This window comes from Ambystoma mexicanum, chromosome 6p (assembly GCF_040938575.1).
Source record: "Ambystoma mexicanum isolate Mex_15411 chromosome 6p, UKY_AmexF1_1, whole genome shotgun sequence".
Taxonomy (NCBI): Eukaryota; Metazoa; Chordata; class Amphibia; order Caudata; family Ambystomatidae; genus Ambystoma; species Ambystoma mexicanum.
The window spans coordinates 1,088,317,474-1,088,345,106 of record NC_090935.1 but is presented as its reverse complement, the minus strand read 5'-3'; the positions used below and the strand labels follow the sequence as shown (position 1 = coordinate 1,088,345,106).

Genomic DNA, 27,633 nt, shown 5'->3' with positions numbered 1-27,633 from the left:
CACCCCTAGTTTGTATTTTATGGAGACCGTTCAGAACAAAACCATTTGGCATGGTCATGCAGGCACCCTTTAGAGGCATTGTCTAACTGTTCCAAGCTTTCAAACTATGTTAACTCAAATATTTGTAAGTAATCTCACCTTATCTCAGTTTCCTTTTTTTCCCTCTTCTGTCAGAAGGATGGCTTCTGTTCTTCCTCTCTCCTGTTCTCGTCTTCTCCCTGATCTCTCTCCACTCTGCCTCGGAATGATGCCGCATGGGCCTGTGAACAGTCCTGTGACCCAATGGCAGGCATCACAATCTTGAATAACTGTAGGACACTCAGTGCACTGAAGATCGCAGGACTGTTTTGCGGCCTACAGCACAACTGTACAAACCATAGACTTATATTACATAGTTGGAGTTCAATATTATGATAAATGATTGGAGTGAACCCATGTCTTATGCACCATTGGCCTCCAATACTGGCATACTCTATGTATAAAAAAAACGAGTGCTAGAACTGATATATATATATATATATATATAGAACTGAATATAGATGCAGGTATTTTGCATTAGAAGCCCAATCCATGTCCCTTGTCGCGTTTCAATTTGATAACTCAAACTCTCAGCTTATTAGTCTCACATGTCAGTTCAACGCACACAAAACTAGCCTGATCACCAATATTTCCGCTAGGTTGCACTGTATTCCGCATCACTAACCAACAGATTACACAAAAATATCCAGCCATCAGTGACTTGTAGAAGTATTCCTCAATCCATCCACCCAAGTGTGTCATTAATATTTCCGTGATACAACTTCTTCACTTGGTTTCACACATTAGACTACTATAAGGGAGCAGCCTCCAGGAGGTCACCGGTTGGCTTTTTCCACTTCCTTTAAACAAAAACTCCACACCTCCCGGTGCAGTGTAACAATACCACTCACTACCATAAAACAAGCATTACTTACCGTAAAAGCATTTTTGATGATTGTATCTGCTTGGATTCACATGCTGTGCATATGGTCCGATATCCAGTGGTAACCGCAGAGTATTGAATCTGGTCTTTCCAGAATCGAAAGGGGACGTCAACATGGGCGTGCCTGTAACACTATCCTTATGTGACGTGCAGTGTACCCAAGATCCCTCACGTGTCGAGGTCCCTCCGATTGTATTTTTTCTGCTGTGAGGGAGCCTTATGACTATCGTGAGTGAGTACAGAAAAGAGAGAAAGTAGTAAGACGTCTATGTTCCTTCCATCCGAGCGGGGAGGAAGGGTGGGCGCATGTGAATCTAAGCAGATCCAATCATCAGAAATGCTTTTACGTAAGTAATGCATGTCTTCTGATGCTTGTTAATCTGTTCAGAATTACATGCTGTGCATAGACTAGCGAGCAGTACCCGGAGTTGGAGGTGGGTTGTGAGAAGTAACAGTAGTGAAAAGATGCCTTTAGTACTGCCTGTCCCACCTGAGAATCAGACCTAAAATGAGTGTCTAGGCAATAGTGTTTTGTAAAGGTGTGTACTGAACTCCAGGTTGCCGCTTTGCAAATGGACTCAAGGGTAACATTTGCAATGAATGCTATGGAAGCACCAGTGCCTCGAGTAGAATGTGTTCTAGGCTTGAAGGGCAGTTCTCTCTTAGCAAGAGTGTAGCAGAGTGTGATGCATTTGACAATCCACATAGAGATAATGGATTTGGAGATCGCATCTCCTTGTCTTCCTGCTGCCACTGAAACGAAAAACGAATTAGTCTCTCTCAGTGGTCGAGTTCTTTCCATGTAGAAAAGGACTGCGTACATCAAGCGTGTGCAGCCATTTTTCTCCCATGCTTGAAGGGTTTTGAAAGAATGTTGGTAATTCTATGAAAGCCTTAATAGCTGGCATCTTCCACTACAACACTTTCTGTTGTGACGTAGTGTAGGCTGAAAGCGCAGCTAAGTGAACTTTTAGAGAGTTCAAGACCAGGCCTGAGTCAAGTAAATGAGTTAGGTACAGAAATATATGTGTGGGAGAGCAGTTAATTGGGTTAATGCTCTTTGCGTTGCATCAGATGACAAACCGCTTCCACTTACTGGAACAGCAATATCGAGTGTTTGGTTTTCTTGCCTCTCTGAGAATGTCCATACATGTCTGAGGGAGCTGCAGGTGCACAAACTCTATGACCTGAGGAGCCAGGCCGCTACGTTCAATGTCTGCGGGCATGGTTGAATCGTCTCCCCTTTGTCTTGCAACAACATGTTGTACGGGCAAGGCAGTTTGACTGGAGGAGATAGGGACATCTCCATCAGATGAGCGAACGAGGGATGGCGGGCCCACAAGGGGGCCACCAGTATCATTGTCAATCAATACGTTTATTCGGAAACAAATTTCCATAAACAATACAAGATAAAATACAATACAAAATACATGACATAGTAAAAAAGCACTATAGATTAAAAAATGGCAAAACTTTAAAAGTGCATATGTGAATGGCAATTAATATCCTCCAAGGGAATGCCTGAGTAGTCTTTAGATTGTCAATGTTCGGTCTAATTTTGAGAGATGATTTTAGTTCTCCTGTGCCAGGCCTTTCTCAAATAGTCCACCGAGCCCCATGCCAGTGGCAGCTGAGAATAAATAGCAAAGGGCTGGTCTGGCTTGGGACAATCCAGCTGACCTCAATAGTGGCAAAAGTGTTTTCCTCCTTAAGTCCATATATGTTGGACAAAACAACACAAAGTGCAAAAGGTCCTCCACGGGGTACTGACAGCAAGGACAAGCCTGCGGTTGAGCATTGTGAGACCAGTTTTTTGTGCGGGCCCCCAACCATAAACAGTCAAATCGTGCTCTTGTAAGTGCCCAACGGTCATAAGGTTTGTTACTAAATAACAAGTATGGCTGGATAGTGTCTGCAATAGTTAAAACAACATGCCTTCTATTAGCACAAGTGCCTAGTGCAACAGACTCTCTGTTTGACTCAAGGATGGATTTATACAATTGCTTGTGGGCCCTTACAACACTCTGAGTTAAAAAGGCTGGAGGGCAGATGAGGCTTGCACAGTTTAACTGATTCACACATTTCTCAATGTAAATGAGCCACGGTATTTTCTTGGCGGCCGGGCTTCTTACCAATGCAGTTATGATTTTATGTGAAAGAATTGCTTTCTGATTTGACCATAACGCCAACCAATGCGCAAGGGGGGCCAGTAACCATTCATCACCAATATGGGGGCACCCTAGTTCCAAATGGGCGCCATAATTTGGGGCTGACTGCGGGAGCCCAAGTAGTTTTTTTAAGAAACTATTCTCAACTTTTTCGATGCTTGGAATCTTTTCAATGCCCCACAGTGCAGCCCCATAGTTAGTGGCTGTTTTGGTTTGTGCCCTGTAGACTTCCAGGATAAGCTTGAGTGGATGCCCTAAACAGTCATTTTGATAACGGGATATGCCACCCAAGGCCCGTCTCATCCTCGTACATTGTTTGTCCACGTGGCCAAACCCTCGCCAGTTCTCAGTAAAGCTGATTCCCAAATATACAAAACTAGTATAAACAAATTTCCCTGACCATGTTTTCCAGAGTCCCTTCCCCTTGGAACGGTTCTGGGTACCTGGAGGCGTAATCTTGGCACTGAGCGTTTTCCAGAGTTGCAAACAAATCGATCTCTGGGAAGCCCCATTCTGCGAAAACGTTGGAGACGATGTCTTCGTGTAATCGGCATTTGTACTCCATGGGCAATGGGAAATCTCTGCTGAATACGCCTGCTAGAAGATTGAGTTCCCATGGAACATGTTGTGATAACAGGAACATGTTGCGTTTGAGAGCCCACTTCCAAATGTTCTGGGACAGTTGGACAGCCCTGGAGAGCAAGTGCCCCCTTGTTTGTTCAGATAGTACATGGCCGTGGTGCTGTCTGAGGATCAGGACTGTCTTTCCCTACAGTTGTGTCTGGAAAGCTTTTAGTCCTTTGAACACTGCCAACAGTTGCAACAGGTTTATGTGGTTGGATGCTTTGTCTGATGACCAAACTCTGTGCGCGGTTTGTTGAAGCAGGTGAGCGCCCCACCCTGTGAGAGACGCATCTGTAGTTAGAGTGGCTTCCACTCCGGGGGTGGTGAAGGATTTCCCCTTCATGAGGTTGTCCCTTGACCACCACTGCAGCGAGAGAATGAGGGCCGGTGAGACAACCACTAGATCGTCCCACTGTCCGCTGGCCTGAAACCACTGACTGTTGAGTCACTCCTGCATTGGGCATAAGCGCGCATGAGATACAGGACGCCATCATTACTAGCAGTCGCATAGCCTTGCGTACAGTCACCTCTCGACTGGCTAGATGCTGAGGGATTTGAAACATGTTTTGGACCCTCATGCTGGAGGGGAAGACGAGGCCGTCCTTTGTTCGAATTAGAGCCCCTAGGATCTGATTGACCTGACTGGGGTCTAGGCTGAATTTTTTTCTTGTTGATAGAGAATCCCAGACTGAATAAAAGATCTATCGTTTTTGGGGGTTTGACAGACAGGTTTCGTAACAGTCACCTGTTATGAGCCAGTCGTCGAGGTAAGGGTAGACTGGGATGGGTTGCCTGCGCAGATGTGCTGCTGCCACCGCTAGTGCCTTTGTAAATACCCTTGGTGCAGATGCTATGCCGAAGGGTAGTACCTTGAACTGATAATGCTTGTCTTGTATCATAAATCTGAGGTATTTTCTGTGTGCGGGAAACATTGAAATAGGAAAGTATGCATCTTTCATGTCCAGTGTTGACATGTAATCCCCCTGTGATAGCAGGGGAATTACTTCCTGCAGAGTGACCATGCTGAACTTTTGTGGCTTTACAAATTTGTTTGCTGGGCGCAGATCTTAAACAGGGCGCATGGTTAGATCCTTTTTGGGTACAAGGAAGTACACTGAATAAATACCTTCTTTTACCTGTGACGGAGGTACGATTTCTATGGCTCCTTTCTCTTGTAGTGTCTCGACTTCCTGAAGAAGTATGCGAAGATGGTCTGGTGTCAGTGGTCTTTCTCGTGGAGGTCTAAATGTTGGGGACCGGGTGAACTCTATACAGTACCCGTGGGCCGCGGTCTTTAGCATCCACTGGTCTGTAGAGTTTTCGGGTCATTTTGAACCTGTCGCCGGGGTGCCTCTAGGGGTAGAGTTCCAGCCCCTTCCTTTCCCACAACGCGGACCCCTTTTGGGATACGGGGTGGTGTATACGCCGGTTCCCTGTGGCAAGTTCCAATTGTTTCCCGTGGAGTATTGTTGAGGGAAGCGTTGGCCACAAAAAAGCTATCTGGACCCAGATCCTCGTCTTGTAGAGGGTCTTTGTGTAATTTGGTCTAGTGTTTTCAGGGTGTCATGCTCCTTTTTTGCGGTCTTGAGGGCCTTGTGGACTGCTTTCCCAAACATTTTGGAATCTTCCACGGGTTTATTTATAAGTGATGCTTGCGTCTCTGGCTTGAATCCAGAGTTCCGTAGCCAAGCATGTCTCTTCAGGAGTGTGCCCTGAACCAGGGATCGACCAGGTGTCTCGGCAGAATCCAAAGTGTTCTTAAGTATGCTTTGGTTCACTTGTCTGCCTTCAGTGACTGTGGTCAGGAGGAGAGTTCGTAGTGGTTCGGGAACCTCCTGTAGGTCTTCTTGTATTAAGGCCCATTGAGCATCCGCATAGCTGGCCAATAGGGTTGTGTTGTTGGCAATAAGTGTTGAAAATGCTGCTACGGCCCTGACCCTCTTCCCAAGGGCGTAAAGTCTTTTACCTTCTTTATCCGGTGCCTTGCCAGTTGACAGAGGGACCCCTGCCCTCTTTCTTGTAGTAGTCAACACCAGAGAGTCTGGGGTGGAGTGACCTCTGATATAAAGGGGGTCAGAGGGAGGAGGACGAAAGAGTTTTTCTATTCTTGGGTTAACACCTCTTGTGAGAGCAGGTGTTGATAAGGAGGGAGCCAGATGTTTTTGAATTGAATTGAGGAGAGGAATAGCCTGGCTGGCTGGCGGCTTCTCTGAGGATGACCTCGACGAAGTCAGCTTCAGGGACAGCTTCATCTGTGGCAATTTTAAAGTGCTCAGCTGCTTTGTGCAACATGACGTTAAACGTCAATTGATCATCCACTGGTGAGGGTTGTCTAGTGGGGGTGGTCTGGAGGGGGGGGGGGGGAATCCATAGATAGGGCATCACAATCTTTTGGATTTGGAGACTGCCATGGTTGAGGGTCACCTATATCCGGGTTCTCCTCCCAGCCCTCTATGGAATCATGCATGTCCTCAGGATTGGTGAATTGATCCTCATCCTGAGTGTCTGCATGAATGTCTTCTTCAGTGAGTTCATAGTTGTATATATCCTCTTCCAGAGAGGGGTCAAAGGGCCTTGGGAATTTTGCTACAGGGTCCGAAGGGCTCTCATTCCGTGGTCGTCTTGGTGTGGGTTGTTCTGAATGGAAAACAAACCTGTCCAGTCTTTCCATGCAGTTTTAAAATGTCTCTCTAGTCCAAACAGAAGACCTAGAATGGCCTAGAGGTGGAAAAGGTTCTTGAAAACGCTCTTCTGTCGTAAAACGTCAAGATTTTTGTCTCAACATAGAAGACATCCCTTCTTCTCCCTCAGAGAACTCCTCCTGGGGGACCGACAGAGGTGGGACATCCCTGTACCTCTCTTTCGGCTTATGGGAGAGTTCTGGTACTCCTCAGGCTATCCTTGGATCTCGACCGATCCCTTGGCTGCCGTTTCTGAGAATCGGCAGAACCAATCCTTGCTATGCTGTCGGCGACGTCCTCCGCAGACGGGAGGCGCGTAGCTTCAGCCTGTGATTGTGAAGGAGTCTTTTTCGGCAGAGCCAGGGCCTGGTCTTCGGCAGCCGCCTTCTTCAGTGGAACCGGAACCCTGTTGTTGCCGGACGCCTTCATGTGATGCGTCTCGACGGAACCCGGGATATTAGAGGTAGCGCCCTTTGTTTTTGATAGCCCGGTCGCTAGCTGCATATGCGGCTGTGGGGAGGGCTGCCGATCTTGACGGTCGTTGGCGCTGAAGTCTTCTTTGACTTGGCCAAAGATTGACTTGGGGTTGTGAGTTTAGTGCTGTGTAAATGTTTGTCTTTGTCGCTGGGGTGTGACTTCCCCATAGCAGTGCCTGAGCCGTGCCTCGGGACAGACGATGCGGAACGAGAGCGTTCCATCGAAAGGTCAACGACCTCTGGTTCGGAGGTCTGATCGTCACTCTCGCAGTAATCACATTCGGTGGCTGCGGCAGTGGGAGAAAACTCGGCCTTCGACATCCCGTAGGCCGCCCACCGCTTGACCTTGCGCTCGTTTAATGTTTTAGGACAGAGGAGCTTACAAGCCGCGCATCCTACTTTGCTGTGACCGAGGGGCATGCAACGGTTACACCATTTGTGCTCATCTTTCCAGGGAAATGTGCTTAAACAAATGGGGAAAAACCTAAATGGAGTACTCTCCATAGCTGAAGATGGGTAGAGTGACGAAGACCAAAAGAGAAAGGAAAGGGAAAGGCATTCTCGGATTGTACAGAAATGTCCCCACAGACCCCACTCTCCTTACTGTGTAGGCCGGCAGAAGGCCCGGCCACTTGGTCGACAGTGCCGACTGGGTCACCGTCCAAAGTTCTGAAGGTCTTCGGCAGAGATCGGGAACCGTCGACGAAATCAGGGACGGATAGGGTGATCTGAATTATTTTATATAACTAGTCGACCAAAGGTCGAGGGGACAATAGGCAATGTCTCTGACGAGCTCCGCATAAGACAACCAGTATGCTGGGCGGAAAAAAACAATCTGAGGGACGTCGACGCATGAGGGATCTTGGGTACACTGCACGTCACGTAGGGATAGTGTTATAGGCACGCCCATGTCGACGTCCCCTTTCGATTCTCGAAAGACAAGATTCAATACTCCGCGGTTACCACTGGATGTCGGACCATAAGCAGAGCATGCGATTATAAGCAGGTTAACAAGCATCCGAATGACAGTTATCCTACCCCAACCCTACATGCAACACCTTCCATATCGCCATTGCACACTTTTAATTTTGGAACCTAATAATAGCATGCCCCAAACCCCTTAACTCAAACCTCACAAAACCACATAGCCTGTACCAATCATGTTAGAAAGTCTGAACCAGCCCAATAGTTTAGAATATTTTGCATTGGCGGAGTATGGATTCAATTATGAGAGCCCAACAAAATCAGGCGTGGGGTCTAATCTGCCCTGGAAACATAACTAAAGATTCAAATAATATTTAAATCATTCATTGTTCCTTCTCATCAGACTCCCATTAACTTTAGAGGACCAATCCCTTGTAAGATGTTCAAAGGCAACCTTGTTTCCAACATTTTACTGAAAACAAACTTCAAATGTACAAACTATGTGCATAAGTAAGGGTTGGTACTAGTTCCAAGACTGCTTTTGCTGCTTATTAGAACAATGGTTTTGATACCATCAACCACGACATAAATATCCTTTCGATACACTGAAATGTAATTGTCTACCACCTGTGTCAGGAGATTAAAACTGGTACTACCTGGTGGCATCAAAATGGGGATTCCTGTCAGTTGCCCCAAATTAAGCCAAAAGAAAGACATTCCCAAGGAAAAGTACAATCTAAAACCAGGTTTTATAGAACAGCTTGCAAGTGCCAAATACCCCCTTACTAATGTGAAATGTATCCTTATGCAAAGGTTGTAACACATGAAACGTACTTGAAATAAATGGTCATATTATCAAGCATATTCAAAACTGATCTTTCTTGGGACTAGACAAAACCATGTGCAGATTTTATGATGTTGGATACATATTTGGTAGGAGGACCTCTTATCCATTCAAGATAAATATTAAGCCAATGGAAGATTGTATTTGTATTTTATTTATTTATAGAGCGCACCTGGCCCAAGGGCATCCGGGCACATAACTTGGGATACAGACATAGTAGGCAATTACAGATAATATACAGGGAAACATTTACAAATAATAAGCAGAAGAGGGTGTCAATTGACAAGAAAACAGCAGTTACGAGTAAATTAACATAAAACATTTACAAATGTACAGCAGACAAAGGATAGTTTGTCTAAGCATGTGGGAGGTGAGTGACCAGTCAGATTCAGGGGTGGTTGAGGGCAGTCAACCATGCTTTGGCTTGCCTTTTGAACGCTGGGAAGGAAGGTTCCGCTCCGAGGGGTTCGGAAGTGTTCCATAGTTTTTCTGCCAGGACAGGGAAGCTGATTCTCCCCCCCCCCTCCCGATCGCTGAAGGGTGAAATGGGGATTAAGCAATTGGGATGAGCGCTTCTGAGAGGTCTGTTAGAGGTATGGATATTAAATCTATGGGCTTGGTATCAAGGTGCTTGGTTGGTGATGCATTTATGCGTGAGAGCAAGAGTTTTTAGGGATACAGTTTGCGTTACTGATAACCAGCGGAGACTTTGTCTGGTGGCAGAGATGTGATGATTCCTAGGGAGATTTAATGCTGCTCTAATAGCATTGTTCTGAATAATCTGCAACTTGAGGTTCCCTAGGTTAGTGCCAAGATAGAGGGTGTTGCAATAATCAATTTTAGACATTACCAACGTCCTGGCTAGTGTGGAACAGTTGGCTGGAGATAAGAAGGGGCGGCAGGCTGTAATGCGCTTGCAAGTGTAAGCTTCTGTGGACGATACTGCATTGGTTTGCCTAGAGAGAGAAAGGGTGGAATCGATATAAATGCCTAAGGTTTTAGTGTCCTTTGTAACTTTAATGATGTGGCCATCGATGAGGAAGGAGTTAAACGAAGGGTCTAGTTTGTTGAGTCTTTGATGGGTGCCTAGTATGAGAATCTGTCTTTTTGTCATTCAGATAGAGTTTGTGTTGCACCATCCAGGCTTGGATGACTTGGTAAATGGAGTTAACGGCGAGTGTGTCAGCTGTATGATCGCCGGTAATAGGTATGAGTATCTGGGTGTCATCCGCATAATTGGTGTAGATGACACCCAGATAATCCAAGATATCGAAAAGTGGCTTCGCAAACACATGTTAGTGTGTTGGTGAAACGCATGATCCTTGTGGTACTCCGCTTGTGACAGGTGAAGGTTCAGCAGATGCGGATGGGGTGAAAACCATCATAGACCGGTTGTCCAGAAAGGATCTAAACCAGGCCGTAGCTTTATCAAAGAAATGGGCCGTTAGTTTGAGGTGTGGGCAGAGAATTTGGAGTTGTATAGCGAGCTATAAGGTTGAGATACTGAGTTCTACTTCAGAGAGTGCACACTGCCCAATAATAAGATACAAGTTAATACACCAAACATCTAGCCACCAGATGAACTAGTCATTATACACAAGTTCCTAGTGTTGGCACAGATGTTGTAATCATCAGATAAATGGCATCCAATGTAACAAAGTCGTGGATCTCCATGTCTAACTTAGTAGAACAAGTTACTTTCTTACCTGGTAACGTTCTTTCGATGGGATGGTCCGACGACGTATTCCATATCTATGACATGTAATCACCACAGCTGTGCTGATTCGGAAACTTTTTCGGCGTCTGCGTCCTGCGTCGATGACGTCGATGCGCCGTCGTCGAGGACCTCCTCCGACGTCCGACGTCATCCGATGTGATAAGTAGGACGCACGACGCCCATAGCCTCAGTTGTAGTTTTTTCCCCCAGAACGTGTGACATAAGTCAACTGCCAGTCAGACACAAAGCCTTGCGGAACGTAAGCTGCAATCGCAAAAGAAATTCTGCAGCGGGGAAGGCAGGGCGGGAGCGATATGGAATACGTCGTCGGACCATCCCATCGAAAGAACGTTACCAGGTAAGAAAGTAACTTGTTCTTCGAGGTGATTGGGTCCTCCGACGTATTCCATATCTATGACAGACTCCCAAAGCAGTACCAAAGCAAGGAGGAGGGAAAGAATTTAGAATCAAAATGTAGAATAGCCAATCAAATAGCAGAGCAAAGGACCGCCTTGCCAAAGGCCAGATCCTGTGCTCGGATGGAATCGAGGGAATAGTGACGTACAAATGTATGTACTGAAGCCCAGGTGGCTGCATCACAGATGTTCCGAATAGGAACACCCCTCTGCAGGGCAGTAGACGCAGCCATACCCCTGGTAGAATGGGCCCGCAAGCCAGCCGGTGGGTCCTTACCCGCCAAGCGGTAGCACTCCGAGATGGCCAAAATAATCCAGCGAGACAAAGTCTGTTTCGTCACAGCTTGCCCCAAACGCTTTCCAGCGTAACCAATAAAGAGTTGATCATCCACTCTGACCCGGGACATGCGTGAAACATAAAAGCTTAAAGCTCTCCTAGGATCAAGCCTATGGAGCCTCTCCTCTTCCTTACCAGGATGCGGAGGAGGATAGAATGCCGGAAGAACAACCTTCTGGGCCAAATGAAATTCCGTCACTACCTTCGGAAGAAAAGAAGGACGAACTCTAAGGACAACCCTGTCCTTGTGAAATACAGTGAAGGGAGGCTTAACTGAAAGTGCCTGTAACTCACTCACTCTGCGAGCGGAAGTAACCGCAACTAAAAACACAGTTTTCAGAGTTAACAGCCTCAAAGGGCAAGAATGTAAAGGCTCAAACGGAGCACCCATAAGAAACTTAAGAACAAGGTTCAAATCCCAACTGGGCACCAGGAAAGGTGACGGAGGGAACACATTAGTGAGCCCTTTCAGGAACTGTGAAATCAAAGGGATTTTAAAGTAAGAACACTCTTCAGACGAGCGCTTAAAGATAGACAGCGCCGCCAGGTAACCCTTAACGGTACCCACTTGCAAGCCCCTGTGGGCCAAAGAAAGTAAAAAGGACAGAACCATGGGGATGTCACATGCAAAAGGATCCACATTCTGAACTCTGCACCAGTCGCAGAACTTACGCCAACGGCGACGGTACAGAGACTTTGTTGCTGGCCTTCGGGCCGAAAGCAACACCTCCATCACGTCCTCAGGGAGGTCCCAATCCTTATACCTCAACCTTTCAGAAGCCAAGCGTGAAGGTTGAGGGATCTGACCTCTGGATGGAGAACCTGACCCCCCTCCCGTGAGTGCAGATCGTCTCGGTAGGGAAGACGACGTGGAGGGCAGATGGATAAGTCGAGAAGGTCCGGGTACCACGTCCTCCGAACCGATGCCGGGGCAATGAGGATCATCCGGGAACCGAACTTCCGTAACCTCCGCAGCACTTGCGGGATGACGGGGACTGGAGGAAACGCGTACAGCAGCGGGAATGACCAATCCACCACGAACGCGTCTCCTAAGGCTCCTTTTGGAGGAAATTCCCGCGAGCAAAACCTTTCGCACTTCCGGTTGACACTGGAGGCGAAGAGATCCACTTGAGGGGTCCCCCAAAGGGCGAAGATCTCCAGGAGAATCTCCTGAGCCAACTCCCACTCGTGAGAGATCGCGCTCTGCCTGCTCAGAGCGTCCGCCGTCACGTTTTCGGCTCCGGCCAGATGAACTGCCGAGATCGAAACTTCCTGCTGGATGGCCCAGAACTCGAGCTGCATCGCCTCCCTGCACAGAGGAAGTGACCCTGGCCCCCCCTTTTTGTTGAGGTAGTGCATGGCCACTGTGTTGTCCGTCAGGATCAGGACATTCTTCCCTCGCACAGACGGCAGAAAAGCCTTCAGGGCTAGCCTGACGGCCCTCAGCTCCAACAGATTGATATGGAGTCTGGACTCCGACGGAGACCAACGACCGCTGACTGTCAGCCCGTTGGCATGAGCTCCCCATCCCGTGAGGGATGCATCCGTCACGATCGTCACCTCTGGCCAGGGAAGCCAAAATGGAGCCCCCTTCATCAAGTTGCCTTCGACGGCCCACCACAGAAGGTCCCGGGCGACCGAGGACGGCACCTGAATCGAGTCCGACATCCTGCCGGAGGACTGCGACCATTGCGTCTTGAGTGCCCACTGCAAAGATCTCATCCGCAGGCGAGCCTCTGGCACCAGAAGAATGCAGGATGCCATGAGGCCGAGCAACCTCAAGAACTCGAACGCTGGGAGCGTCTGGGCATGCTGAAACTTGTGCACCATCTGCTGAATGTGAAGAGCCCTCACCTGGGGAGGAAAACACTGCCCCAGGGAAGTGTCGAGCACTGCTCCGATGTACTGGAGCCGCGGCGTTGGCGTCAAATGGGACTTTTTTAAATTGAGGGAGAAGCCCAGCCTGTGAAGGGAGCGACAGGTGACCGATAGATGATCCAGGACTTGCTCGGGAGAGCTCCCCCTGATCAACCAATCGTCCAGGTAGGGATAGACGTGAATCCCCCCCTTGCCTGAGATGCGCTGCCACCACCACCATGAGCTTGGTGAAAACCCTCGGGGCGGAGGTCAATCCGAACGGCAGGACCCGAAACTGAAAGTGCGAGTCGCCAACCGCAAACCTCAGGTACTTCTTGTGCTTGGGATGGATCGGCACATGGAAGTAAGCATCCTTGAGGTCGAGTGACACCAACCAGTCCTGAAGCTGAAGGGCCTGGAGGACTTGAGAGAGAGTAACCATCTTGAACTTGTCCTTCCTGAGGAGTTTGTTCAAACTGCGCAAGTCCATGATGGGTCTCAATCCCCCGTCTTTCTTCGAAATCAAAAAATAAGGGGAATACCATCCCTTGTTCCTCTCCGCTACAGGCACCAGTTCTATGGCGCCTTTCTCCAGCAGGGCTTGAATTTCCTGCGCAAGGAGCGGATCCGGACTCTGCAAAGAGAGGTTCCCCGGTGGATTGTCACGAGGCCTGTGCCGAAAAGGAAGACAGTAGCCGTGGGTTATGATCTCCAGAACCCACACATCTGAAGTAATGGCTTGCCACTCTAAAAGATGCTGCGCCAGCCTTCCCCCAACCGGCGAACCATGGGACATGGCCTCACGACAGAGTGGGAGCGGCTGCGGCGTTACCTGAGGGCAAAGAGGCAACTGCCCGAGCGGCCTTGGCACCACGGGTACCCTGTCGTCCACCTCTGGTACCCCTGCGTTGGCCTCTTTGACTGCCAGCTCCTCTTGCTTTACTGAAGGATGAGTAATAGCGAAAGGAACCACCCCTCCACTGCTGTCCCCTAGGACGAAAAGGCGGAGGTTGGCGAACTGCAGCGCCCAATGACTTCGCTGCAGCTTTTGAGGTCTGCAACCTCTCAAGGCTCTCGTCAGCCTTGCTGCCAAAAAGGTGTTCACCGTCAAAGGGCATGTTGAGGAGCCGGGACTGCACATCAGGAGCAAGCCCCGACTTCCGCAACCACGCAAACCTGCGTATCACGGTGCTCGCCGCCATGGACCTACTGACGCATTCAGCTAAGTCCAAACCCGACTGAACGGACTCACACATGGCATCCTTACCATCCTGGACCATAGCAAGGAAACCATCCCGTTCGTCCCCTTCGGGAACATGTTCAGCCGCTAACGCAACACAGTTCCACAGAGTGTGCGTGAAACGTGACAAGGCACAAATGGAGTTGGCCGCCTGAAGCGCCATACCACCAGAAGAAAACACTTTCTTCGCCCAGCCATCAAAACGTTTGTCGTCCCTATCAGGAGGGATGGTAGGGTACGACGCCTGCTTCGCCGGGGCCGTGGCCGCCTGCACCACCAAACTCTCCGGAGTGGGGTGCCTGGTCAAGTAGCAGGGGTCGCCACTGGCTGGACGGTATTTTCGCGACAAGGATCTGCCCACCGCCGGGAGACTCTCCGGAGCAGTCCAAGCCGCCGCCACCCTTCTCTGTAAAGCCATATGGAACGGCAGAACCGGGTCAGTTGGGGGACCAACATCAAGGATGTCTGTCAGATCATCCTGCACAAACTCCCCTGGGGGAGCAGACCATCCCAAGTACTCAGAAACCCTAGCCATAAGGCGCCGGTACGAGGAATCAGCATGAGAGCCAGGCTCAGGCCTACAAAACTCCACCTCCGGAGAGGTGTCCAGTCCACTGGCATCATGCAGTGACTGTCTCAACTCGTCAAACTGACTATGGCCCGAGACAATTTCATCCGGAACCTGACTAGGAACCAGGCCATCAGAATCCTCATCCGCCTCTGAAATATAGTCCAGGTGGCGAAAAGAAGGCACTCGAGAGTGCTTGCTCTTAACCAGAGCCTTCCTAGGGGGTCCACCCGTGCCCTGGGGTACCTCCGACACGAAAGGCGTTGAGCGAATCGGCGCCAGCGTCGAGAGAACCGGCATCGGCGCCGAGAAAATCGGCGTCGACGTCAGATGCAGCGCCTCCAGAATCGGCGGCGTCGACACAGCCCTCGAGGCCGGAGCCCCGAGCGTGTCCCTCGACGACCTGAGCGTCGACGGCATCGACGACTTCCTCGGAGCCAGAGCCTCGAGACAGCCTGTCGAAGCCCTCGACGCCACAGATGTCGATGCCTTCTTCGAAGACCTCACAGGTGCACACGGTCTTGAACGCGTCGAGGACCGGGACCTGGAACGGGTACGCCGAGAACGAGTCCCCTTGTCCGAACGGGACCTCTCCCGTGACTCGTGCCGACCACTCTTGCGAGCGGTGTCTCTCGACCTCACACGACCGACCCCACTCGGGGGCGCGGACGGCCGAGTACCCTGCGACTCAAGAATCGCCAGCATCTTCTTCCCAAAGGAAGCCCATTCCTCTGGCGTCGCACGGCTGGAGGGGTAAGCGACGTGCCGGGCAGAGCCCTCCGAAGAGGACCTGGAAGACGACCGGTGATGGTGCTTCCGAGAATGCCTCGAAGAGGCTGAGGAGTGGCGAGACCGACTCCTAGAAGGAAACCTACGAGACTTCCGACGATGACACGGAGAGTCACCCCTCGAATCATCCGTCGAAAGCCCCGCAGACTTCGACTTCCGGGGCTTGGACACCCGACCTACCGACAACTTCTTCTTACGTTCGCGTAAGGCTTTGGACGTGAGCGACTGGAAGTCGATACAGTCATCTGTGTCGTGGGCCTCCCCGAGGCACCAGAGGCAGGCGTCGTGCGAGTCCGTCACCGACATCTTGGACCCACACTCCCCGCACTTCTTGAAACCCGGACGCGGGGTCGAAGACGAAGTAGACATCTTCAGAAGGATTTTCACAAACGAACAGGTTCGAAGAACCGAGATAGAACAGAACTCCAAAGAGTCGAGGCGTTTAAACCGAGAAACACGAAGCAACACGTTCGCGGAAAAAACGGAACTGAGGCTATGGGCGTCGTGCGTCCTACTTATCACATCGGATGACGTCGGAGGAGGTCCTCGACGACGGCGCATCGACGCAGGACGCAGACGCCGAAAAAGTTTCCGAAGCAGCACAGCTGTGGTGATTACATGTCATAGATATGGAATACGTCGGAGGACCCAATCCCCTCGAAACAAAGCTTTCACGTTGGTGGTACGCTGAAAAGGCTAATTAGTGAGAAATTGTTAAATAGACAAACAATTAAATGGTCTATAGAATCTTCCAGCATCTTAAAGCGGGATGATGGAATGTCAAGACATGCACAGATACCAGTATACAAACAAATGGATGCTTTAAAATATACCCCAGGTTAAACACAAGCAGGCAAAAATCTGGAGAATGGGCATATGCTTTGCAGTTTTATAGGGCAAAATATATGCTGTGAAGCTCAGGAGTACTAATGGACTTCATGGAAAACACGCGACATATAATGATCCGACATAGCAGAAGAAGTTGTGTACAGTGATAGAAATGTTACTCAAAATGTGGCGGGATGGACAATAGGGAATTGTAGCAGGGTGAAAGCAACAGTAAGTCAAAAAGGGAAGGCCCTTTACTGTAGCAGTACACTGGAAACTTGCTGTTGATCTATATTTGTATGTATTCATACTAGACTAGAATTATAATAAAAAAGGAACAGAATTCTTCCTAACTGTAGAAATAATGAAGACCATATCAAGCATTTTACTTGTTTGGGAATAGTTTCAAGCCTTAACATCCCATGTACAAGACCTGCAGATATACTTAAGTCTACGAGGTCATACACCTAGACATTCTTTTTAGCTTTCAGATATACCTTTGTAAGGCTCATCATGTGACTCAATCGCGCTTCCAATACGGACTTAAACAAAAGGGGACATGGATGCTTTTTGTTCACAAACGGTAGAATAGACTGGCATGAGGATCCTCACACGGTCCTAGAGGTGATTCAGTTTGTAAACGTGGTTTATAAATGTCTAAAGTCATTCACTGATCTGCAGTAGCTACCTATACATTTATGTAAACACTTCAAGCAGAGTAAGATTTATTTTAAAATCTGTTTATTGGCATTTACTTTTCAGCACAATACAAAAGGAAAAAGCATATCATGACATTGATTAAACATACAGCAAACTAACAAAACTGGGCGATATTCTTACAATTGCTATATTACATTATCACCCCAGGAGCAGTTCCTAAATCTACCATGCAATTATTACATTGGTCAAGAAGAAGGGACCGACATTTTCAGAGCTCCACTATCGTCCCAGGCAGTAAACATTGCATGGGGGAGGGTGGGTGAAGTGAAGTACCGCCTCAACTGCACTCATCATTAAAGCAGCACATGGAGGGAATAATCTAGGCCTTCATTGGAGTTTGTCATCGGATGAGCAGAATATTGCTAAGAGGAGCGCATTCCAAGCCTCTTTGTGGGTGGCATGCTCCCCGAGTCCTTTCCTCATGGCTCTGTGCCATACTACAGATTCAGCCATACTCCACAGCTGCATATCCTTCAGCCACAGCAAATGTCTATCCTCCCACCTGTTTCCATGCCATTGCAATTCTCCTCTTTGCAAGGACACATGCCAGGTCCATAAATTTAACTGCATGTCTGCTTTTATCTGGCCTTCTATGTATTCCTAGCAAGCATTCAGTCGGGATCCACTCATATCTTGATACGCCAGCATTCTCCATGTTAAGCTTAACCACACTCCAGAAAGACTGTACCTGCTCACATCCCCAAAACATGTGCATAATATCTGCAGGGGCATTTCCACACCACAGGCAACTAGGTATCACTTGGCTGCTAAATTTAGCAATACCGGAAGGAGTCAAATATGTCCGGTGCAAGACGTTAAGTTGCATCAAACAGAACCTTGCATTCTGAGGACACACGCTTAAAGAGTAATGCAGTTTCCCACTGTTTATCCTCAAACTCCAGCCTCAGATCCAACTCCCAACCCGCCCTAACATTCGGTTTGCCAGCTCGCTTTGCAGCTATGAGCCCATCATACAATCATGACACAGGTTGCAGCCCATCTTCAAGGTCTTACATTAACACAAGTATCTTGCTATGTTCTGGTTCTAACAGCCAGTCTGGCCATTTCTTCCAGTCCAGCTTAGCGACTCGCAGGTACTTCCAACATTGACCCTTATGTGTCCCAATAGTGGAGGTTATAGCATCAAATTCTCTAAAGACATCTTCCCCGTACATAACTCCCCAGGACGATACACCTGCATCCTGCCAGTGCCTGGTAGTCGCGAGGTCACGAATATCATGGCATAGATAAACCTCCACAGGTACATGAGGAGAGTAAGCACCCTAACCATAAGCATCTTCATGGTTCTAGCCCATATCTGTCTGTCCAACCGGAGTATATGGGGCATTTCTCCAATGAATTTCTCGTCAATCCATGCCGCTTCATTCATTGTGGCCGGCCTGATAACCACCAGCATCGGTTTGAAGTCATGCAATGGTTCATCAGCCAGTCAGTCTGCAAAAAACTGCAGCAAAACTGCCAGGTAATAAAGCTCAAGCCATGGAGGCCGTATGCCCCCATCTTCATACCGCATATAAAGCGTGGATATTGTGCTCTTATGACGGCACGTCCCGCAAATAAAGCCCCTGATCATGGATTCAAGATTCCTGACGAAACCAGAAGGAATAAGGAACTGCACATTGATAAAATGAAACAATAGGTGTGGTAGTACAATCATTTTTACTATTCCAACACGTCCGTCTGCCCCAAAAGCCCATACATCGTGTCACCCCATTAAGTTCTCCAACCATATTATTTCTATGCATTTCCTAAGGTGAATGTGAAATGAGTATTCACAAATACCAGAACTCCTGCGCGTCCCACCGCAGGCCCAGGTCTGGCAAGTCACGAGGATCCAGCTCCTGGAATTTGCCCAAGGGGAACATGCATGATTTATCTCTGCCAAACGGGATTCCAGAGAGTCCTGCAAAGTTTCTCAGCACCTCTAAAACCAAGGCTAGGTTGTGTTCTTGCTCGCAAAAGAGGACATTGTCCGCATAAAGCAAAATCGGATGTCTAGCCTTCCCAGCCCATATCTCAGCTTCACCAAATTCTGTATGCAAGAATGCTGCGAGGGGCTCCAATGCCAAAGAAATTGGGGACAGCAGGCAGCCCTGTCTGGTACCTCTCCAGATCTCCCAGGCCGTAGAGATATATTTACCCGTGTGGACCCTGGTTACCTGTTTTATATACACCAACCGCACCCATGGTATAAACCCGTGGCCAAACTCAAATCTGTGCAGCACAGCCTATATCCAATCCCAGTAGACAGAATCAAATGCTTTAATAACATTTAGTGCTTCACAATTTTTTTGTGCCCGAATACCATCCTCCAGGGACTCCAGTTCCCGTCTCAGAGACCTTCTACTGCCCCCTGCTTTAGCAATTATTTCCCCCGGACCACCACCTTCAGTGCTTCCCACACCATCTCCCATGTTTCCACACAATTTCTTTCCAGATATTCTAACATTGTTTCCTCTATGTGATTCTGAAAGGCCTCATTTAGGAGTGCACCTGCAGGCATATGAATCATCATCGGTAGCCAAGCTGTACCACAAGCCCAGTGAGTTACTAATGGAGAATGGTCAGATTTGGATCAAGCAATTTATGTTACTTCCATAAATTCATCCACAAGCTCCCTTCCCTACAAAGATGTAATCAATCCTAGTGTAAAGCTTATGTGGCACCGAGTAGCTTCTGTTATTGCTATTGAGGTGCATCTACACATCCTCCAATGACAAGTCATCCACAACTGCATTAAGGGCTATCGAGACAGGCAACATCTTCAAGTGTGTGGGGCTGGTTCAGTCTCTAATAGGGGGTCTCACACAATTACAATCTCCACCCCATATCAATAGCGTGTCCCTCAGACATGCCATTCTTCCATCCAGTGTGTGTAGAAATGCAGCCGTTGCATGGTTGGGTGAGTAAGAATTGACAATGTGCAATGCAGCTATGATCCACAATGAGCCTACCTTCGACATCGGTTTCTGACATTTATCAACTAGAAGGGGGTTGTTCCACTAATCCAAACAAACACCTCCAGTAGATCTCTAATATGCAGACCCATAGCCCACGCCTCCCCAGCGGGGCCTCCACTTTCTCTTGCTTACCCGGCAGCAAATGAGTCTCCCCGGAGTAGCGCTATGGAAGCATTCTTCCTGCTTAAGTATGATCGAATTCTGTTCTGTCTCAGGTAGGTAATTCAGCCACTTGACGTTCCACATCATTAGCTTAATCAAGGTCATCCGAACCATACAGGTCCCAACACGTCCTGCACCAAACCCTTGATCCCTCCTATAGACAAAAACTCACAGTGACCTCCAGTACCCTCAGCAGCTCCCCATATATTGCCCATTAACAGGAAAATCAAACAAAAACAGTCCAAACAAAACTCAACTCACACATCAGGTACTTCCTGACATCCTACAAACCGAAGCCAAGGTCCCAAACTTAGGACAACTGGACCCCATGTTGGCTCAACAGCAACACGCCATTCGAGCAGACCCGCCACCACATTACAGAAATCCACCATTAGGGTCAGCAGGCAGAGACACGCACAACATGTGGCGCTCTCCTAACCAGTCAAAGTCAGGGGCCGGTAGACTTTTCACCACGATGGGGGTCCGAGTGGCGCTTATACGATACTGACAAGACCTGATCAGGAAACTTCAGTGTACAATAAAACAAACACATTTTCAGTATACCAGTGTTCCGACTCTCAGCGGAATACCTGCTGGTAGTAGCTGGCACTCATGTGTCCTTCCTTAAGTCATCTCCTCCGCCGTCTTCAGCCTTGTCCGCCAGTCCTGCGTGGTCCATCCAGCTGTTCACGCCTTGAGGAGTATTAAAAAAAGTGCTTTCTCTTTGTAGATAACTAAGTTTAGCGAGGTAAAGGAGCATATATTTGAGGCCCAAGGTACATAGCCTCTCTTTCCCCAGAATGAACACGTTCCTCTTTTTCCGGTGTCAGCAGGTGTTGGGAAGGAACTAGGGTCCTCCCGAAACCCAAGCGCTTTAGACTTAGGCAAGACCTCTTTAAGGTGCTATAATGGACTAGGGGAAGGAGGGGCACTGGGAAGGCTCTCTCATGCAAACAATCACATACACAGACAAGCACTGAAGAAGGTAGTTATTGTCTAAATATAAGGCGCAATTAACTATTAGTTGGATAGATTTGTAATGTCAGATCGCAGGCATTTTAAAAGCTTAACTATGAGTCAGACTCCCCTTCCTTCCCAGAAGGAATGTGGCCTGTGGGATTCAAAATAGACCACACGCTTAGAGTGCGGTGTCCGTCACCATGGCCAGCATGAACTGACTCGTTTTTGTGCGGCAAAATGCAGAATGGGATAAATAAGTATAAAGTGTGGAGGAGAATAGAGGACCCATATACACGTGATCAGGATGAGTGGAATATGGAGAGAATGACTGGAAAATGTTTGTACACAAAAAACAATGTTTAGTTTTTCCTTGGGCTAGGCCTCAAGGTTTGTAAAAGTCTGCAGAGCTGCAGTGTGTTTGTGCATAGCTAGCAAAATGTACAACAGCATGCTCTGACAAAACCGCTGACTACGAAGAAAGAAGGCTTTGGAGCATCCCTATTATGGAAAAAGGACGGATTGGGATGAAGCCATGATCCAGCTCCAGTGACATTACAATGGCCAGACAGGCCTAAAAACCCCTGCTTGAGACCACTCTTGCAGGAAAGAAACGGGGAGAGGAACAGGAGAAGAAAGTTCAGGCAGCAGAGTCCTTTGCTACCATCCTCATTTATAAAGATTAAACTAGTTATCCTTAGACTGTTGCCTTTTTGCCTTATTTCCCTAGAGGGGTGCATTCATTCTGGTGCAAGCGTAATTAGGGACACCCTTACACAGGGTGTAGTCAGGGAAGATAGCAAGTTTAGCGCTGCACCGTCTGATTACCCCACCACCCCCTAGAGTGATGGAGGATTACCTCCTTATCACGAAAATTAATCCAACTTCCTGGAGGATCATGTTTTCAATGCACAAGGTTAGGGTCATATCCTTCCTCGCTCTCCGGCAGGCCCAGCATGTGGATGGTGTTGCGTCGGGATCGACCTTCAGCCTCCTCTGTGTGCATTTCCAAGACAGCATTGCGCTTTGCTAGGTCTTTCACTGCAGCATCTAAATTGCTAGTGGCAGAGGTGCATTCCACCAGCACCGATTCAGTATTCGTCACACGCTGCGATAGAGAGTGGATGTCCTGCCGCAGTAAGCGAACATCGATCTTAACTTAGTCAACGTATCAGACTGCGCAAGACTGCAATTGCAGCCAGGACTTTGTCTTTGTGCTCTCGCACCCTAGGATCGGAATGCCGTCGATTGAGAATAACCAGTGGCGCTGCAGTGCACAGTTTTAGGGGTAAAGACTCCATGAAGGTACCTTTCGGTCCACCTTTGTCCTTGGTGGATGGCATCTCCAGATATCATGCGGCCAATGACACAGCTACAAGTGTCGTTGCCACACGCAGGTACAGCTCTGCTTAGCCGGAGTCAAAGGGAGCTGCAGTTGGCAGTAACAGAAAAGTTGTGCGTGTGCATCAGTAACTAGGCATCAACCACAGTGAATTAGCACATGGAAAGTGGGCTGGTCCAAAAAAAAAAAAATGAAGAAATAAATAAAATAAAATAATGACAGCTGCCGCAATAGCCCACTCCGTACCTCACAGCAAGGTCACACACCACCCAAGTTCATGTCAAAGTACTGTGCTTACATGCACAAGGAGCGGTGGAACTAACCCCTATCGACAATGCAGTTTGTGGCAGGTCGTACTGTAAGTAAGGGTAGGCAAATGCTTCAGTTTTCAGCACCCTCACTGCCCCGTGGCCAGCCCTTATATCCCAAGCCCCATCCCTCATTCATAGCCATCCACGTATGGACGTGTTGCTTAATCCTTCCGTTAGCACTTAAGAAGCAGTCCTCTGCCCATCAGAAGCATTCCTGAATAATCCGGCTGCTTCAGCAGGAGTAGGGACTCAAAGCACGGTGGCAGTGTCGGATCACTCGTGATTCCGGCCCGAGGCACTATTCCTGTGATGGCCCAGCTTTGCGTCCACTCACTGCCTCGCCCAGTGACTGCACCGGAGCAAGCTGTTGTCCCAGCCAACACCGTCCTGCATACCTTAGCCCATATCCTTACTAGGCTCCAAAAACGCTCGGCTGATCCCTTAGCATAACTCTGCTCGCCCCAGCAGAGGGCATAGTGCTGCATCGCAAGTGCCGCAGATCATTTTATTCAAAACCGCTCTGATCGCGCAGGAAAAAACGGAGGTGTATCAGGGTCAAACTCCAGACGCCTCCAAATGTTCAGTGCACGGTGCCGCCACCCTGACACGCATCGACGGGCCATCTAGGATGGCGTAAACCAAAGTATACATGATTAATAAAGGATCACAGGCTGAGCTCACACTGACGCGTCCTCACAGCAATGTCTCTAGCCAATCCCCCCGAAAGCAGAGTAAGATAACTTTCCTCTTAAAGAGTGGCAGAAATGTGTTCAAGGTTAGATTGCCATGATCAAAGGAGATTTCGATTTATCTTACTTAATTGAGCGAGATCAAAGGGAGTTCAGCGTTTCTATGACAGGCATCGCAATTCTAACAAAGACTCTTAAGGTCAGGTTGAGAGAATGCCCACATCCTGGTGCACAAACCCCTCCACCCCTTCTTGGCTGAGCAATTCTGATGATTACCAATTCACTGAGTGTAGGAGGTGGGCTGAACGACAGCACAAATGTGGCGGTCAAGCCCACAGCTTGTATAGCAATCATGTCTCAATAGGTGTTCCTCTGTTGCTTTTAGTGCCACGCATGCGTATGAGTGTTTATCGTGAATAGGGATCAGCACAAGGATCCTGATGAATGGGACCCATGCATCTTGAACATGTGCTTTACTTTAGTATGTCGGCATATGTATTGGGCACCATAATTAAAGTATTTTTCATTTGCAATACTGGCATATATTTTGGAAAAGACCTAAAGATGTTCTACAATGCTTGTGTGTACTGTTAGTGAAAGGGCATATATCTATTCAATTGTTTGTATGCGTTACCCTACAGTATAGACTGAATGCAGTACTATAAAAATAATTGTTGCAGCATTTTTCCATGTTGAATGTGCTGTAGGTTTAGATAGACCTGTCTGGTATGCATTGCATTTGAAGACACTGAATTTACCACCTTCTGACTTTATAATGGCAGTGCCTAAACATGGATGAAACATTTTGCATTTGCATTTCCGAAGTCTTTAGTCATCTATACCTACCTAGTACCTGATCCTTTGCTGTATATTGTGGTTATGTAAAGAAAGTTGGTCACTTACCAGCCTAAATGATATGAAATGGGAAGAAAACATTTCATAATCTTGAAAGTGTTTACAGCACTACCCTAATCCTTTATGGGAATAAATCACTCCTTTCATAGGGCTTATAATTCATTAGCACCCTGAAGGGGGGGGGGTGCTAGCTAATCAGGAGGCTCGGAACACAGGCTATACCGTGTGGTACAAACCCGTGTTCAGAGATGCCTGGGCATTAGATTTGTCTAAGGGGCAAGTGATGAGAGAGCCTTATGCAAGCAAATGGCAGAGCACTGCTTATCCAACCCTAGACTCTCCTTTGCCGCATCCCGGTCGATGCAGTAGAACCTTGTCAAGGTGTAAACAGGCCTCCATGTGGCTGCCCTGCAGATGTCCAACCGTGGGACACCGGAGAGGAAAGCAGTGGGGGGAGAAACAGCCCCTGTGGAGTGCGCCCAAGGTCAATCAGGAAGTGGCCTGTTAGCCATGTGGGGACAATAGGAAATGCAAGCAGACAGCCATTGGGAGATGGAGGACTTGGACAGCCCCTTGCCCACAGCTGTGGGGCCAAACGCCACAAACAATTGAGATGATTCCAGAAATGCTTGGTATGGGCAACATAGTACTTTAATGCCTGCATGACATCTAAATCATGAAGTGGGCTTTTTGCCCATGGAAGGGGAGGCAACGACGACATGTACGACCAATGGTTCATTGAGATGGAATGGCAAAGGTACCTTGTGCATGAATGTGAGATTGGTTTGTAAAATGACCTTTACTTGTGGAACAGAAGATAACGTGGTTTGCTAGATAAAGCTTGTATCTCCCCCACTCTTCTGGCAGAGGTGATGGCGACCAAGAAGGCAGTCTTCCATGACAGAAACACGAGGCTCTCTTTGTGTAAGTGCTCAAAAGGAGGTCCCATTCGTCTGGAAAGAAAGAAGGTTCAAATCCAAAGCAGGAGCCGGGGGCCTGCACTGGCGGGAAAGCATGGAAGAGTCCCTTTAAGAATTCTTTAGGGATCGATATTAATAGCCGTACATAAAGTTGTGAAACGCCTTAACATGCTACTATAGCAAGAAACGGTAGAAGGCACACGAGCCTTAGCAAAAATGTCTCTGCAATCCTGGGACATAGGGACGTACCCAAATTCTAGGGAAGCAACAGCCAGGCAGTTAGTTTTAGTTTAAGAGAGTCTAGACCTGCTGCTTTGTCCATGGAGAGAAGATTGAAGACTGGGGAAGTCGAATGGGTGGAGCAGAGAGGCTGAGAAGTTCTATAAACTAGAACTGCCCTAGCCATGCTCGGGCCACCAAGATCAGTTTGCACTGCGTTGTTTGACTGCATGTAGGACCTTTGGGATGAGAGTAAATGGAAGGAATGCATAGAGAAACTTGTTCGTACATGGAAACGTGAAGGTGTCTACCAGGCTTCTGGCTTGGGGGAATCTGCGGATGAATGCATGGCATTTTGTGCTCTATTTGGTGGTGAAGAGGTCTATCTCTGGAACATCCCATGTGTAGAACTTGGTTGTGGAGGAGATCCCACTTGTGGCAGGAGCATAGGTCCCTACTGAGAGAAGGGTGCAGGGGGGGCATAGGTTACTGGTTCCCTCGGCTACTGTGCACAGGAGAAAGAGGAGGGGAACTGAGGTCACTAGGCATTGTGGGCTCTATATGTAAGCTGGACACTGTCACTTCTGAAGCAAAGGAGGGGTCTGATTAAGAGGGTCAATGTTGAGGAACAACTAAGCTGAGGAATCTGTGGGAGAAGCCATCTAGAAGAGATAAATAATGTGTTCTTTTGTGACACAGAAAATGGTTTAATTCAATTTTCAGTAAACACTAAGTAACTCTCAGAAACTGGTGCACAAAACAAATGTCATCAACCAAACAAGATATTCACTCTTCAATTCAAAAACGATCTTTTTTTTTTATTCAAACCGTTGTTTTGTTAGTTCGATCAACAAACTTTTACAACATTTATAAAAATATAAATTCTTTTCATTTTACATTTGAGATTTTTCATTTTTGTGTCAATTAGACAAAATCAGTCCGCAAACTTTCGTATATACAATATGTTAAAAGTTTTTGAAAACAGTTTTTACATATATCGAGACAAATTAAATATATTGATATCTATTAGTACTCTCAACACAATTCTTACAGCATATTGGTTAGATGTTACTGGTATGGCGAAGAGGGTTCCACTCATGTTCAAATTTTCATACACAGTACATAATATTCAGAAGTTGATAGGGTTTACAATATTAAAGGAATGGAATTACATGTTTCTTGCATTACCTGCTCACCTGAGGCTCGCTCGTTCGAAACCTCATCTCAAGGTCGGTGTTTATAATCCTTAAAAATCTGCATAGAGCTAATATAAAACTCGTTCGCGTTCCCCACATCGAGGCCAGCCAAAGCCATTCCCTGTTGCCCTCAGTTAGCACACCATTAGATGCGATTGTTAGTGCACGCGTTGTTTCAAAATAAGGGCACCGTGTGACTAGATGTTTTAATGTTTCTTTGGCTGAGCAGTCATTGCAGAACCTACATGCTGCATCTGCAATAGCCTTCCAATACGGACTCCAGCCACCAATTCGTTCTAAAGTGAGACATTGATTCAATTTAAAGCGAAGATATGCTTCCCTGGCTTTATTACAGGGAAACTGAATTAAATAAGGTTTATGCAGTCTTCTGGTAGAGCAGAAACGGGCTGCTTCCTTGTAACTCTTTAATGATTCAATTTCCATTACTGTTCTACACCAGTCATTCTCTATAAGACGAAGCTTCACATACCCCTGTCGGAATTCTAAGTCAGCTGGTAGAAGTGCAATTCCATCCAGTATCTGCACCATTTGAGTGTAGTAGGTTGTGAAAGACGAGCGTTCTGGCGCAATCATTAACTGTCCCAAGTCCTCATATAAGCAGTTGGGAGGAGGATATAACATTCTAGCGAAGTTGGCTAATAAACGCCAATTATGGCGTGCAGATAAGGCAGTGATGCCAAGTTCCTGCCTTAATAGACTATTCGGTGTCGATTTGGCCAATCTTAAGGCACCTTTCCACATACACCCTTGTATTTGATCCAGATGGTAGTTGATGTCCACTAAACACATATCTAAAGCATAAAGGATGATAGCTTCCACTTTTAAGATAT

At 47.7% G+C, this 27,633-nt stretch overlaps 1 protein-coding gene across 12 annotated transcripts in view; it reads right to left on the bottom strand.

The window, feature by feature from the left end:
* CDC14B (cell division cycle 14B) overlaps positions 1–27,633 on the bottom strand; it is a 1,298,523-nt gene that overhangs the window by 110,165 nt on the left and 1,160,725 nt on the right. For 2 of the 12 annotated variants that reach the window (XR_011280342.1, XR_011280341.1), the window contains exon 13: positions 139–272. The exons of the other annotated variants lie outside the window; for them this stretch is intronic. The gene's annotated coding sequence lies outside the window, so the exon portion shown is untranslated. The remainder of the gene's footprint in view (positions 1–138; positions 273–27,633) is intronic. 12 annotated transcript variants of the gene reach the window in all.